We start from the raw sequence: 15,676 nt of genomic DNA, 5'->3' as shown, positions 1-15,676 counted from the left end.
GTAATGTCTTTACTGTGTTAATACCACAAGGTAATTTCTGCTCTAAATTGACTGGCGGTGAAAGGGTTAACAACATATTTGGAATAATGTATCCATGCGTTTTGAACGCAGAATATGTATTTGGTTTTGTGGAATGATGATGTCTTTGTTGATGTTAGTGTATGTGCCTCTGTTCTTCTTCTGTGTATGCAGGCTGTGCCTCCCACATTTACTCATATGTATGAGTTCACATGCATAACAAGTTTTACCCAGCCATGTAGGCAGCCACACTCCGTTTTTGGTGGTGTGCATGCTGGGTATTTCTTTGTTTCCACCAAAATACTGACATGGATTACAGGATCTTAAAAATGCACACTTGATCTTCAGCATGAGTATACGCACAAAGGGGGTTCAGGCACTAGCAGGTTTACACATCTGCAGACCTGAGACATGATAAAAAATTAAAAAATCCCCCCCCTCAACCCACCAGATGCCTTGACCGGGTTTCTTCTTCTTCTGCGTTCGAGGGCTGCAACTCCCACGTTCACTCGTATGTACACGAATGGGCTTTTACGTGTATGACCGTTTTTTACCCAGCCATATAGGCAGCCATACTCCGTTTTCGGGGTATGTTCTTGTTTCCATAATCCACCGAATGCTGACATGGATTACAGGATCTTTAACGTGCGTATTTGATCTTCTGCTTGCATATACACACGAAGGGGGTTCAGGCACTAGCAGGTCTGCACATATGTTGACCTGGGAGATCGGAAAAATCTCCACCCTTCACACACCAGGTGCCATCACCGTGATTCGAACCCGGGACCCTTAGACTGACAGTCCAACGCTTTAACCACTCGGCTATTGCGCCCGTCGACCGGGACCCGAACCCAGCACCCTGAGCTTCAAAGTCCACTGGACTGTTGCACCTGTCATGCCTGTGTTAGCTGATGATAACTTGTATGGCAGTGTTGTCTTTTCTCAATTTTATATGAAGTTTTATATCACCCAAAGTGTGTGTAAGCATATGTCCTTGCGTGCGGTTTTCATAACTGCTGTCATGTGTGCTTGTGTGTTTAAATCTTAAGAGCTGGACGTAAAATCACAGAATGGGTTTTTTTGTGTGTTTTTTTTAAGAATATTTCATCATATCATTGCACAATCAATCATAGGTTCTTTCCCTGTCTCTGGACCTTGCAATTGGAATGAACTTCCTCTTTCGCTTCGTCAGGTCTCCGCACTCAGCTCTTTCAAGTCTGGCCTTAAAACCCTCCTCTTCCCAAAATAGCCTCCCTTCCCTGCCTGTTCCATGTCTTCAGTTTGCCCAGTTTTTGAGTTATGCATGCGTGTGATTGATTGGTGCAAAAGCGCTTTGATTTGTCTCTGCACAAGATTCAGCGCTATATGAATGTCATTATTGTTATTATTATAGGTCAATCGTTGACATTTACCTGTTCTTCAGCCTTTTTTTTCTTTTCTTTTTTTTCCTGAACTTAGTTTTCTGATAAGAATCAAATAGGCCTTTCAGTTTCAGTTTCAGTAGCTCAGGGAGGCGTCACTGTGTTCGGACAAATCCATACACGCTACACCACATCTGCCAAGCAGATGCCTGACCAGCAGCGTAACCCAACGCGCTTAGTCAGTCTTTGAGAAAAAAAAAATATATATATATATAAATAATAGATAAGTTTACATAAAAAAAAAAAAATAATAATAATTATGATATAAAAAAGGGTAGTAGTAATGATAATAATAATAATAAAATAATAATAATAATAATCATAAATAAATAAGACAACAATGATGATAAATAAGCAAATAAATGTAAAACATGAAGACACACATTCACACATACACCCACACATGCATAACAGATATGCACCAAACATGCAGTTTCACAGATATGAAAGCACAGTCAAATACATATAAACGTACATGAGCTCCAACACACACACACACACACACCACACACATTACCCTGCACCTCATCATAGGCCTAAGGACCAGCACTCTACATGCAGTCAATGGAAGTTCCAATTTGTTGATGAAATGTGGTCTTTGCCAACTGATCAGAAAAGAAATAGACTGAACGGGGGGAAAAAAACCCCTGAAAAACAGGTAAAAGTCGTTGATTTTGTTTTGAAGTGATGTCTGATTGCATTAAAAAAAACCACACAAAAAAAAACCACTGTGGTTTTCACCCAGCTCATAGGATTTAACTGCTTGTTTGTGTTGCGTGTGCTTGCAGCACAATGAAGTGTGAGAGTCAACCCTGTGTTTATGCTTGTGATGTTTTTGAAATAAAGCTGATGCATAAGAATCCGAAATTTCAGAAATGTTCAGTCATTTGCAGAGTGCAAGAGAGAATGAGTTTTTCATCTTGTTTGTCCTTGAGGATTTGATTTTGCGCCTTATAAAAATTATTATTAGTAGTAGTAGTTTTTTTATATATTTTTCTTCTTTTTTTATTATTATTTTTTTCTCTCAAGGCCTGACTAAGCGCGTTGGGCTATGCTGCTGGTCAGGCATCTGCTTGGCAGATGTGGTGTAGCGTATATGGATTTGACCGAACGCAGTGACGCCTCCTTGAGCTACTGATACTGATACTGATACTTGAGGATTAAAAAACCCTACATGTGCTTAGTTGTGAATGTAATGGAATACACACACAATCACAATTACATGCGCGTGCACGCGCGCGCACACACACACACACACACACAGGTGTGATTACAGAATGATTGTCCCTGATATTCTAGTCAGCAACAAAAGGGTGTTGACAGATGCCATCATAACAAGGACAGAGTCACTCGGCACCTGAAGCTTTGTCACCGAAACACCGACAAAAGCTCGCCTCCTTCCACCTGACGCTGGAATGTGTGCAGGTCAGTACCACATCCTGTGGAATTTTAGCAGCTTGGCGATCACTTATGTTGTAGGAAGGTGGCAGAATAGGGAAGACGTTTGTCCGCCAATACAGAGTCCATGAGGATCTGAGTTCGAATCCTGGTCTCGCCCTTTCTCTCACGTTTGACTTGAAAAATCAGAATGAGCGTCTGGTCATTTGGATGGGATGATAAACCGGGGTCCCGTGTGCAGCACTGACTCGGCGCTGTGAAAAAGAAACCATGTTAACATAAGAGTAGTCCTTTGGCAAAATTATGTACAAGAAATTCTCTCTAATAGGTACACAAATATATGCATAGCGCTGTGAAAAAGAAACCATGTTAACATAAGAGTAGTCCTGTTAACATAAGAGTAGTCCTTTCGCAAAATTATGTACAAGAAATTCTCTCTAATAGGTACACAAATATATGCATAGCGCTGTGAAAAAGAAACCATGTTAACATAAGAGTAGCCCTTTAGCAAAATTATGCAGAAGAAATTCTCTCTAATAGGTACACAAATATATGCATAGCGCTGTGAAAAAGAAACCATGTTAACATAAGAGTAGCCCTTTAGCAAAATTATGCAGAAGAAATTCTCTCTAATAGGTACACAAATATATGCATAGCGCTGTGAAAAAGAAACCATGTTAACATAGAGTAGTCCTTTCGCAAATTTATGTACAAGAAATTCTCTCTAATAGGTACACAAATATATGCATAGCGATGTGAAAAAGAAACCATGTTAACATGAGTAGCCCTTTAGCAAAATTATGCAGAAGAAATTCTCTCTAATAGGTACACAAATATATGCATAGCGCTGTGAAAAAGAAACCATGTTAACATAGAGTAGTCCTTTCGCAAATTTATGTACAAGAAATTCTCTCTAATAGGTACACAAATATATGCATAGCGCTGTGAAAAAGAAACCATGTTAACATAAGAGTAGCCCTTTAGCAAAATTATGCACAAGAAATTCTCTCTAATAGGTACACAAATATATGCATGGCGCTGTGAAAAAGAAACCATGTTAACATAAGAGTAGTCCTTTCGCAAATTTATGTACAAGAAATTCTCTCTAATAGGTACACATATATATGCATAGCGCTGTGAAAAAGAAACCATGTTAATATAAGAGTAGTCCTTTCGCAAAATTATGTACAAGAAATTCTCTCTAATAGGTACACAAATATATGCATAGCGCTGTGAAAAAGAAACCATGTTAACATAAGAGTAGTCCTTTCGCAAATTTATGTACAAGAAATTCTCTCTAATAGGTACACATATATATGCATAGCGCTGTGAAAAAGAAACCATGTTAACATAAGAGTAGTTCTTTGGCAAAATTATGTACAAGAAATTCTCTCTAATAGGTACACAAATATATGCATAGCGCTGTGAAAAAGAAACCATGTTAAGAGTAGTCCTTTCGCAAATTTATGTACAAGAAATTCTCTCTAATAGGTACACAAATATATGCATAGCGCCGTGAAAAAGAAACCTTGTTAACATAAGATTAGCCGTTTAGCAAAATTATGTAGAAGAAATTCTCTCTAACAGGTACACATATATATGCATGTACTCAAGGCCAGACAAGCGCGTTGGGTTATGCTGCTGTCAGGCATCTGCCTTGCAGATGTGGTGTAGCGTATATGGATTTGTCCGAATGCAGTGGCACCTCCTTGAGAAACTGAAACTTGCGTATTTTAGTATTTTGTTTGTATGTGTGTGTTCGTATGTGAATGTGAATGTAAGGAGAGGTGGTGAGGGGAGGTATGCGCGCAAAAAAAAAAAAAGAAGAAAAAAAGGGCAACTAAAGCTATGACCGTCGTGGGTATTCCTTTCTCTTCTATGGTATTAATTCCCAATCACGTCACATCAAATGACAACAACAACAACAATTAATATGTGTACTGTATCACTTCTCTAAGCAAACTGTCTCGTCAGCTGCTGCAAAGCTGTCATCATTTAGTTAATTTGGCAGGTATGAGTATAATTGTATGGTTTCCCCTTTCTCTCTCTCTCTCTCTCTCTCTCTCTCTCTCTACACACACACACACACACACACACACACACATGAACAGTTACTTTTCCCTCACCAGTAGCCGTCTTTTTCCCCCTATCTTTGTCAAATAACACTTATGGCTAAAAGACGCTAAACTGAAGAAGAAGACAACAACAACAACAACACACACACTCACACACACACACACACACACACACACACACACACACACACACACACACACGTGTGTACGGGGGAGTATCAGTATCGACACGGGGGAGTATCGACACGGGGGAGTATTGACACAGTGGAGTATCGACACGGGGGAGTATTGACACAGTGGAGTATCGACACGGGGGAGTATTGACACAGTGGAGTATCGACACGGGGGAGTATCGACACGGGGGAGTATCGACACAGTGGAGTATCGACACGGGGGAGTATTGACACAGTGGAGTATCGACACGGGGGAGTATTGACACAGTGGAGTATCGACACGGGGGAGTATCGACACGCTCCCAGAGGTGAAGGTGGCATCATTCCACTACTGTCCTGGGCAATTAGGGGGTGAGGAAGGACAGGAGCTAACGGGATATAGGGGGATCGGGGTGGGAGAGGTAGGAGTGGGGTGGGGGAGGTGGTGTGGGGGGGTGGGGGGGGGCACTGGAAGTGTTGTTTACTGCTTGGGAGACCTTTGACACAAAACTGTGTCAAGCGTTTAGTTGGCCTCGACAGCTACTTGGGGCAGGCAGTTTCCAGTCTATGGTGGTTCTGGGTAAAAACTGGTGAAGAGCCTCGATCTGTACTGTGTTTTGATGGAAAACTGTTGGTTGTGTCCTCAGTTGGCGTTGGCAAGACGGCAGTGGCCCGGGCTAAGTTTCCTTACGAGGTTTGGACAGTGGGCTTCCGCCGTAGTCATCAGTTGGTGTAAATTTTGTTCATTCCAATCGCAAGGTCCAGAAACAGTGAAAGAACGGCGGCCAACAGTCGAGTGTTTGAATCTGGAATGCATTTACGAGTTAAAAGTTGGGTTAAATTGTCCCTTAATTAGACCTTTTAAGGACACCGGGCTTGACTTTGGTGAACGTTTACTACTGACAATAACATCCCTGGCGCGTGGCATCAGCCTCCGCGACTGTCGGACACTGACCCCTTACACACACACTGAGCCTGTATCGATACTCCCCCCGACCCCCAGCCACCCCCCCCCCCCCCACTCCCACCTCTCTCTCTCCCTCTTCCCCCCTCTCACCCTCAGTGACGCACGGAAGTCAAAAGTCATCGCTAATCTCTTCTCAGACTATCCCTTTAATCTTAATCCTCTCTGCAATGAGCAAACTGAACGGGACAGTGTTTTCTCTGTGTGTTCTGTGGAGAGAGAGAGAGAGAGAGGGCTGAATGTTTCTGTTGCATTCAGCGGAAGAAAGGCGATGAAGGTGGGAGAATGGTTACGACGCTTATCTGAATGGGTAAGACGTTTAAGATGCTTATCTGAATGCTTAAGACGCTTATCTGAATGGGTAAGACGTTTAAGGTGCTTATCTGAATGCTTAAGACGCTTATCTGAATGGGTAAGACGCTTAAGATGCTTATCTGAATGCTTAAGACGCTTATCTGAATGGGTAAGACGTTTAAGATGCTTATCTGAATGCTTAAGACGCTTATCTGAATGGGTAAGACGCTTAAGACACTTATGTGAATGCTTAAGACGCTTATCTGAATGAGTAAGACGCTTAAGACGCTATCTGAATGCTTAAGACGCTTATCTGAATGAGTAAGACGCTTATCTGAATGGGTAAGACGCTTAAGACGCTTATCTGAATGGTTAAGATGCTTAAGACGCTTATCTGAATGGTTAAGACGCTTAAGATGCTTATCTGAATGGGTAAGACGCTTATCTGAATGGGTAAGACGCTTATCTGAATGGTTAAGACGCTTATCTGAATGGGTAAGATGCTGAAGACGTTTATCTGAATGGGTAAGACGCTTAAGACGCTTATCTAATGGGTAAGACGCTTATCTGAATGGGTAAGAGAGACGCTTATCTGAATGGGTACTGAAGACGCTTATCCGAATGGTTAAGACGCTTATCTGCCAATACAGTGTTCGTGAGGGTCTGGGTTCGAATCACGAATGAAAATTACCGTTCATCCTGTGCAACCCTGTCACAAACTCTGAATTCTCACTACATTTGAACAATTATGATTTTTAGTGGCACCATCCTCATCCCTGTACGTCATCATAACAAATGTTTTATGTAGAACAATTTGTCTAATTGTCATAATTATGGATTGTCATACCTTGCTGTCATGGTTCGATATCCGCCGTTCTGTTCGAACATCACGACCCGTGCCCCATGGTAAAGTCGTGTCGCACGTGCCAAGGTGTGGTTTTGCATAGCAGAATTCGTGATGACGAGGATGGGCGTTTTGTTAATGACGGCACGGACACTGCATGTCAAATGAAAAAAAAAAAGAATTGAAATATTCTCCAAGAGCCACGATGTAAAGGGGAAAAAGCCGCAGTTTTATTTATAAGTTAAGATAACAACTAAAAAAAAACGTTAGTTTCCACGTGTGCACACTTTGCTTATATTATCACATTGACATAAGTTTACTGTTGGGCCAACAACAAAGTGAGAGCTGTTTAACAATGGTTTCTCCATTGCAATGGGAGGAGGAGGAATTTTTGCTTAATGTCCCGTCACACATATCGGTGATTGAAGACATTTTGTTAAAGTATTTATGAATACATCTGAGTATTATCGGTTAGAAGGGGTGGGAGATGTAGATGAATGGAGGGTTGGGGGAAACTGTGCAAATGAGGGTAAAAAGGTGGGTGAAATTTGGAAGAAAAACCAAAAAACCTCTAAATACAGTTACAGGAAATTACTGAAAGGACTTCGTAAAAGAGAAGTCGTTAAACTGACAAGCGAAACGACTGATAATGAATGCAAAAAGTCAAAAACATCAACGTTCTCAGTCACTTGCAATGGGAAATCATTTCCAGCTGAGTCTTTTGTGAAGGACAATGACTCTCAAACTATGAGGCAAGATCGCACTGCCGGCTCTTAGTGCTGCAGCCTTGGGGGGCTATAGTTGGCCTTTGGGAACCATCCCAACGCCGACTGTCCTAGAACCCTCTTGGCCGAGAGAGTGGGGATGTAACTTGGACAAGACTCTCCGCGAAAGTCAAATTCTGGACCAAAAGAGTCGGAACAGCAGTTGCCCCCTCTATTGTTCTGATGGTCATAGTCGGACACGACTATCATACACTTTGAAATGTTGCTAACAGAAATTACACCCAGAAACAACCAGAACTCTTCATATAGATTTGTCTAATAAAGATACAATATTCGGTGTAAAAAAAAAAAAAAAAAAAAAGAAAAAAAGAGTGAAAAAAACGGTCAAATGCCTAGAAGAAAAACTGTGAATATATTAATTCCGCCAACAGGTAAAATTCATTGTGGTTTATCAGTATCTGTATGATCACTGACGAACCACTGGATCAGAAGTCTTAAACGTAGTTGATTCTGTCCTCCTCCACCTTAATTCCCTCGTCCTTTGCACTGTAAATAGGGTGGTACAATCCACTATGCACGGTAAATAGGGTGGTACAATCCACTGTGCACGGTAAATAGGGTGGTACAATCCACTATGCAGGGTATACTTTCCCCTCTCATCCCATCCCCTCCCCCCCCGCCCCGCCCCCCCCTACTACTCTCCCTCTAACTATGTTCCCCCTATACCTCCTTATCCCCCATGTCCCCACTATTCTAATTACCCCCACCCCTCCTGACCCATATTGTCCTACTCTCATTCCACTGACTTACCTGACATCTGACCTATTCACCCACAGACATATATATATATATATAAAAATAAAAAAAAAAAAAAAAAACGGGGAAGAAAGACCACACATTTTCCTCCAAAGAACGGAGGAGTAGAGTTATAGAGTGTGATCCCCGCAGAGATCGCCCTAACTCAGAACTAAATTTGGCCAACATTTTTCGCGCTACAATGCCACCCAACCAAACTAAAATACTCATAATGTCCTGGTGTATCCACTGCAGAATTTTAGCATATCTCCTTTGGGGATTTCTTTTAACTTCCCCATCTTTACTGCTTTATCAATGACACTAAAGCCCCATATTCATTTCATTTTATGTTCTTGCATAATTTTATTTGGCATGATTATCATATTTTGTTGCTTTTTTCGCCCTTTTATCCCTCAAAAAAATTCTTGCATAATTACCTTATTTATAAAATTATACGAGACGTTACATGACAAAAACATAAGGTGTGATGCATCAGTAAAGTTACTCAATTGCTCTCAGCGTGTATACTGATCAGCAAACAATGATTTTGCATCGTGTTAAACTGCACGTGAAGCGGAGAAATCAAAGGACTATGTCTTTAAGGAAAAAACAAACAACAACTAAGTATTTGGTCGGAAATTACTGCCCTTTTCCTAACAGAGGGAACATCCATCTTCACTCCCCCTTACTGCCAATATTCGACAACTGACTGTCTCTGTCTAATTCTTCATCATGATCAAAGTGTAATGTGTTCAGTCTTGAGGATAAAGTCCTGTCATGCACGGGATTGAATGATAAGTGACTTCAACACACACACCTACCCCCACCCCCACCCCCCACACACACGCACGCACGCATGCACACACACACGTGTGTGCACACACGCGTGCACTAAATAAATACATAGATATTTCTCTCCATTCCTCCCTCCCTCTCGGTACACACACACACACACACACACACACACACACACACACACACACACACACACACACACCCAAGAGAGGGGTGAGAGAGGCTTGGAGATAGATTTATATTTGTTTGTTTATGTGTGTGCGTCTTTTTAAGCCACTGATGATTAGATATGTTCAATTCCGTGCATGATAAGACAGAATCCCTAAGACTGAGCAGATTATATTTTGATCTTGATGATGAATAAGACAGAGAAAGACAGGAAGGTGGGATGCTGAGTACATATATGACTCAGTCGATTGTTGAATATTGGCACAAAGGGTAGTGAAATTGGATGTTCCCTCTGTTAATCAAAGGGCAGTAATTTCCAACTAAACCCATTGGCTTTTTTTACCCAAAAAACATAATCATTTGATTTCTCCACTTCACATGTGGTTTGACACGATGGTAAAGCTTTGTTTGCTAATGAGTATACACGCTAAGAGCAGCTGAGTAACTTTAGTGATGTATCACACCTTATCTTTTTGTCATGTAACGTCTTATGTTAATAAGATAATTATGTAAGATTTGTTTTTTGTAAAAGGGTGAAAAACCAAGAAAATATGGTAATCATGCCGTATCAAATTATGTAAGAACATTGTATGAAATGAGTATAGTGCTTTAGTATCATTGATAAAGCAGTAAAAGTTCGGGAAACGAAAAGAATTGAAAGAAGGCAATACGCTAAAATTTGCTAAAAATGGACACACCAGGTCATTATGGATATTTTAGTTTGGTTGGGTGGCATTGTAGGAAAAATGTTGGCAAAAACTAGCTCTGAGTTAGGGAGATCTCTGTGGGGATCACACCCAGTAACTCTACTCCTCTGTTCTTTGGAGGAAAATGTATGGTCTTTCTTCTTTGTTTGTTTGTTTGTTTGTTTGTTTTGTACCGTGTGACAGGTCAGAGGGAAGAGGTTAGGCAGTGGAGGAATGGAGAGGGAGTGGGGGTGGTAGGAGGAAAATGGGGGAGGAGTGGGAAAGAGAGTGTAGGGAAGGTTTGGGGGGGGGGTAGGATAGGAGGAAAATAGGGGAGTGGGAAGAGAGTGTAGGGGAGAAGGTTTGGGATAGAAGGAAAAAAGGGGAGAGTGGGTTAGCAACCAATACTTTGGAGAAAACTAGCTCATCCTTTTTACTGTTGCAAAGTGTCTGCAGCTGATTGTGTCAGAACAACCTCCTACCCTCAACAACCACCTGCAGATGCTTCACAAAAAGAAAAAAAAAGAGCACACATTTTCATCCAAAGAATGGGGGAGTGAAATCATTGGGTGTGATCCCCTCCCACCCATCTCCCCAACCCACCCTCTGTCCTACTGTCCTTTCTCCATCTCCTCCCATTCTTCTCTCCCTGCCACCCCCATCTCTTCCTCAGCCTACTTCCCCCACCCCCACCCCTTCCCCTATCTCGTCCTCGTCCTAATCCTCCCTCACTCTCTTCCCCCTGGCCTATCCCCCCACCCCCCTGTCCTACTCTCCCTCCACCCATCCTACCCCATGTCCTAGTTCCCCTCCAATCCCGCCATTTCCCCCGTCCTACTCTCCCTTACTCATTCCATCTCCCTGCCTGTCCTACTCTCCCTTTCCCCTACCACCCCATCTGTCCTAGTCTCCCATCCCCCACCCCATATCTTTCACCCGTCCTACTCCCCCTATTTTCCCCTCTCCTACTCTCCCTTCCCCCAACCATCCTACCTGTCTTAGTCTCCCATTCTCCCCTATCTCTCGCCTGTCCTACTCCTCCTATTTCCCTCTCTCCTACTCTCCCATCACCCCATCTCTTCCCCCTGTCCTATTCTCAATTTCCCCCCATCTCCCACCTGCCCTACCTCCCCTGTCCTACTCTCCCTTTTCCTATCTCACCACCTGTCCTACTCCCCCTTACCCCATCTCCTCCCTTCCTACTATCCCCCTCTTATATACTCCTACTCCCGTTACCCTCAGTCTGGCTACCCCCCACCCCCACCCCCCCTACACTGCTGGACCTCCTACCCCCTGCAGTAACCCTCTATTTGACCTAATCACCTGCAGATGCTTTACACAAAAGAAAGACAAAAGAGCACATATCCCCCCCCCCCTTGTCATACTGTCCCTTCCCCACATTTCCCCCACCTACTCATCCTCCCCCAGTCTCTCATGCCCATCCCCTGTCCTACTCTCCCTTCCACCCCCGCCCCCCTGTTCTACTCATCCATCTACCATCTCCCCCTTGTCCTACTCTAACTCCACCCATCCTAGTCTCTGCCTCCCCCACCCCCCACCCCATCACCCCTCCCTCCGCCCTCCCCCCCCTGTCCTACTCTCCCTTTCTCCTATCACCCCATCTATCTTGTCTTCCATCCCCCCATCTCTCACCTGTCCTACTCCCCGATCTCCACCCTGTCCTACTCCCACGTCCAACTTTCTCTCAGTGCCCCCCTGTCTACTTTCCCACTCCCCCCTCTCCCACTCTCCCATCCTTGACCCCCCACCCCCACCCCCTCGTCCTACTCTGCCTTTCCCCCATCTCCCACATGGTCCTACTCTTCCTCCTCCATCTCTCCACCTCTCCTGCTCTCCCATCCCACCTCCCCCCTTGTCCTACTCTCCAATTGCCCCATCTCCTCCTGTCCTACTCTCCCTCAACCCATCTCCCACCTCCCCCATCTTCCCCCCTGTCCTATTCTCCCTCCTCCTCCCGTTACCCTCAGCACGACTTCCCCTCCACTGCCCATCCCCCTACCCTTTGCAGCAACCCTTCATTTCACACAATCACCTGCAGCAGACATTCTTTAAAAAAAAAAAAGGCATAAGACCTGCAAAGAAGAGAATTATTGGGTGTGATCCCCTCCCACCTTTCTACTCCCCATGTCTTACTCTCCCTCCCCCATCTCACCCCCCTGTCCTGCTCTCCCTTCCACCCCCATCTCCTCCACAGTCCTACTCTCCATCTCCCCATCTCGCCCTCATCCTTTTCTCCCTCCTCCATCTCCCCACCTCTCTTACTCTCCCATCCCACCTTCTCTCCCCTCTCCTACTAACTGCCCCATCTCCTCCTGTCCTACTCTCCCTCAACCCACCTCTTTCCTCGTCCTACACCCCCCCCCCCCACCCTCCCCCTCGTCCCACTCTCCCTTCCCCCAGCCTCGTCCTACTCTCCCTCTCCCATGCTCCACTCTCCCTCCCCCCTCTACCACTCTCCCCCCTCCTCCCTGTCCTCCTCTCCCTTCCCCTCATTTTCCCTCTTGCCCACTCTCCCTCCATCTCCCCTCCCTCCCTGTCCCCCATCTCCCCCTGTCCTACTTCCCCACCCCATACCCCCATGTAGTACCGCTCATACCAACCTGTCTTACTCTCCCATCAACCCCATTCCCGCCCAGCGCTATTCTCCCCCCAATCTTCCCCCTCCCCCGTCCTACTATCCCCCTCGCACACCCTGCTACTCCTATTACCCCCAATCTGACTTCTACCTCCACTGTCCTACCTCTTACCCCCCTTCAGGAACCCTAATCAACTGCAGACTCTTCACAAAAAAAGAGAAAGAATAAAGAACTCACATTTTCCTACCAAGAATAGGAGAGCAGAGGTATTGGGTGTGATTCTCTCCCACCCATCTACCCCCCCCCCCACTCCTCCTACTGTCCCTTCTCCATCTCCTCCCCCATCCCTACTCTCTCATCCCCCCCATTTTGACTCTGTCCTACTTTCCCTCTCACCCCAACCCTTTTCCCCATCTCCCACATGGTCCTTCTCCCCCCCTGACCCTTTTCCTCCTGTTCTCCTTCAACCCACCTCCCTCCCCCATCTCTTTCCTCGTCCTACCCACCCCCTCCCTGTACTCCCCACCCATGTCCTACTCACCCCCTATTCTACTCCCTTACCCCATGGTCCCCACCCCCACATCCTACTTCCCCCATGGCACCCCTATATCTTCCCTGTCCTCTCCCTCCCCTGGTTTACCTTCCATCTGACCTGTTCACCCACAGACATAAATGAACAACAACAAAAAAAAAAAAAAAAAAAAAAAAGAAAAGAAAAAGAAAGGATGAAAGACCACACATTTTCCTCCAAAGAACGGAGGAGTAGAATTTTAGGGTGTGATCCCCACCAGAGATCGCCCTAACTCAGAACAAAATTTGGCCAACATTTTTCCTCACACACACACACACACACACACACACACACACACACACACACACACACATATACACCCCCCTTACCCAGGCGAGGGGGGGGGGGGTCATAATGATTTCCCGAAAGTTTTATCAATTTGCCATCCAAATATACCTGTCTGCCAAAAACGATTTACGGTATAAATATACCAGGGTATGATTAAAAAAAGACACTGTTTTTATATTGTCGAGAAAGTGTGTGATCAACAAAAATGATATGTTGTTATTAAAGAAGTGTCCTATTTGACTAAGATTAGGTTTGTAGAGATTCATATTATCTCACTCAGTCTTTTACTATCAAGAATTACCAGCTAAAATGTACCCTAGCGTTACAGGCGTTCTGTTACTGACCTATTTCTTTTCAGTGGTACTTTTCTTTCCAGTTTGAACTTATTCCATAAAATCCTTCTTGATTTTCTTTGTAAATTGTGACAAATTACATTGATTAACTTTAAAACCATCATCAATACTGAATCTCATATCGCGGCGAAACAGTGTGAATGTGTGTGTGTCTGTGTGTGTGTGGTGTTCACCGAATAATTATATTTACTGTGTGTCAGCGGGATGCACATATCGTATATGTTTGTGTATAAGTGTGTGTGTGCGGGCAGAGAGACAGAGAGAGAAAGAGACAGAGACAGACAGACAGACAGACAGAGAGAGAGAGAGAGAGAGAGAGAGAGAGAGAGAGAGAGAATGAGAGATAGTGGCAGAGAGGGGGAGCGATAAAGAAACAGAAAATGAGAGACGGAGAGAGAGAGGGAAGAGAGAGAAGAGAGAGAATGAGAGATACAGAGAGAACTCAGAACTGTTTTAATGTACATGGGCCTTGGGCCGCAATACAAAAGGACTGGGGTCGGGAGAGATAGACAGAGAGAGAGAGAGAGTGGCAGAGAGGGGGAGACAGACAGAGAGAGAGAGAGAGTGGCAGAGATGGGGAGACAGACGGAGAGAGAGAGAGACAGAGACAGAGTAGCAAAGATGGGGAGACAGAGAGAGAGAGGCAGTGAGGGGGAGACAGAGAGAGAGAGACGGAGAGAGAGAAAGAGAGAGAGAGTGGCAGAGAGGGAGAGAGACAGAGAAACAGAAAATGAGACGGAGAGTGTGAGAGAGAGACAGAGGGAAGAGAGAGAGAGAGAGAGAGACTGACAGAGGGAAGAGAGAGAATGAGAGAGAGAAAAAAAAACTGACAGAGGGAAGAGAGAGAATGAGAGAGAGAGAGAGAGAGAGAGAGAGAGAGAGAGAGAGAGAGACACAGAGAGAGACAGAGAGAGAGAGAGAGGCAGAGAGGGGGAGAAACAGAGAAACAGAAAATGAGAGACGGAAACGGTGAGAGAGACACAGAGAGAGAGAAGAGAGAGAGAAATAAACTGACAGAGAGAAGAGAGAGAATGAGAGAGACAGAGAGAGAGATGCAGAGAGGGGGAGAGACAGAGAAACAGAAAATGCCGAGAGACGGAGAGTGAGTGAAATTCGGAGAGAGAGAGAAAAAAAACTGACAGAAAGAGAAAGACAGAGAGAGAGACAGAGAAAGAGAGAGAGAGTGGCAGAGAGGGGGAGAGACAGAGAAACAGAAAATGAGAGACGAAGAGAGAGAGAGAGAGAGAGAGAGAGAGAGAGAGAGAGAGAGCGTTTCCCCGCAGATACACTGAGTCGTGATGAAAAAGTCTAAGTCCATTCCACACAACAGCGGGCCCAACACACAAGTCGCTGCTCAACTCTGAAGGCGGACGGCTGGTATGAAGAGAACACATAACACATTCATCATTCCACAACACATCTTTGATGAAGCAGAAAGCAGGTCCACAACTACATGCATGTATATGAATGTGTATTGTGTGTGCGTGTGTCTATGTAAGTTTGTGCCTGCCTATGTGTGCGTATGTGTTAGG

The sequence above is a fragment of the Babylonia areolata genome, chromosome 12 (genome assembly GCF_041734735.1).
Source record: "Babylonia areolata isolate BAREFJ2019XMU chromosome 12, ASM4173473v1, whole genome shotgun sequence".
NCBI classification, from domain to species: Eukaryota; Metazoa; Mollusca; class Gastropoda; order Neogastropoda; family Buccinidae; genus Babylonia; species Babylonia areolata.
The sequence above is the reverse complement of the archived record's forward strand: the minus strand, read 5'-3'. Positions refer to the sequence as shown.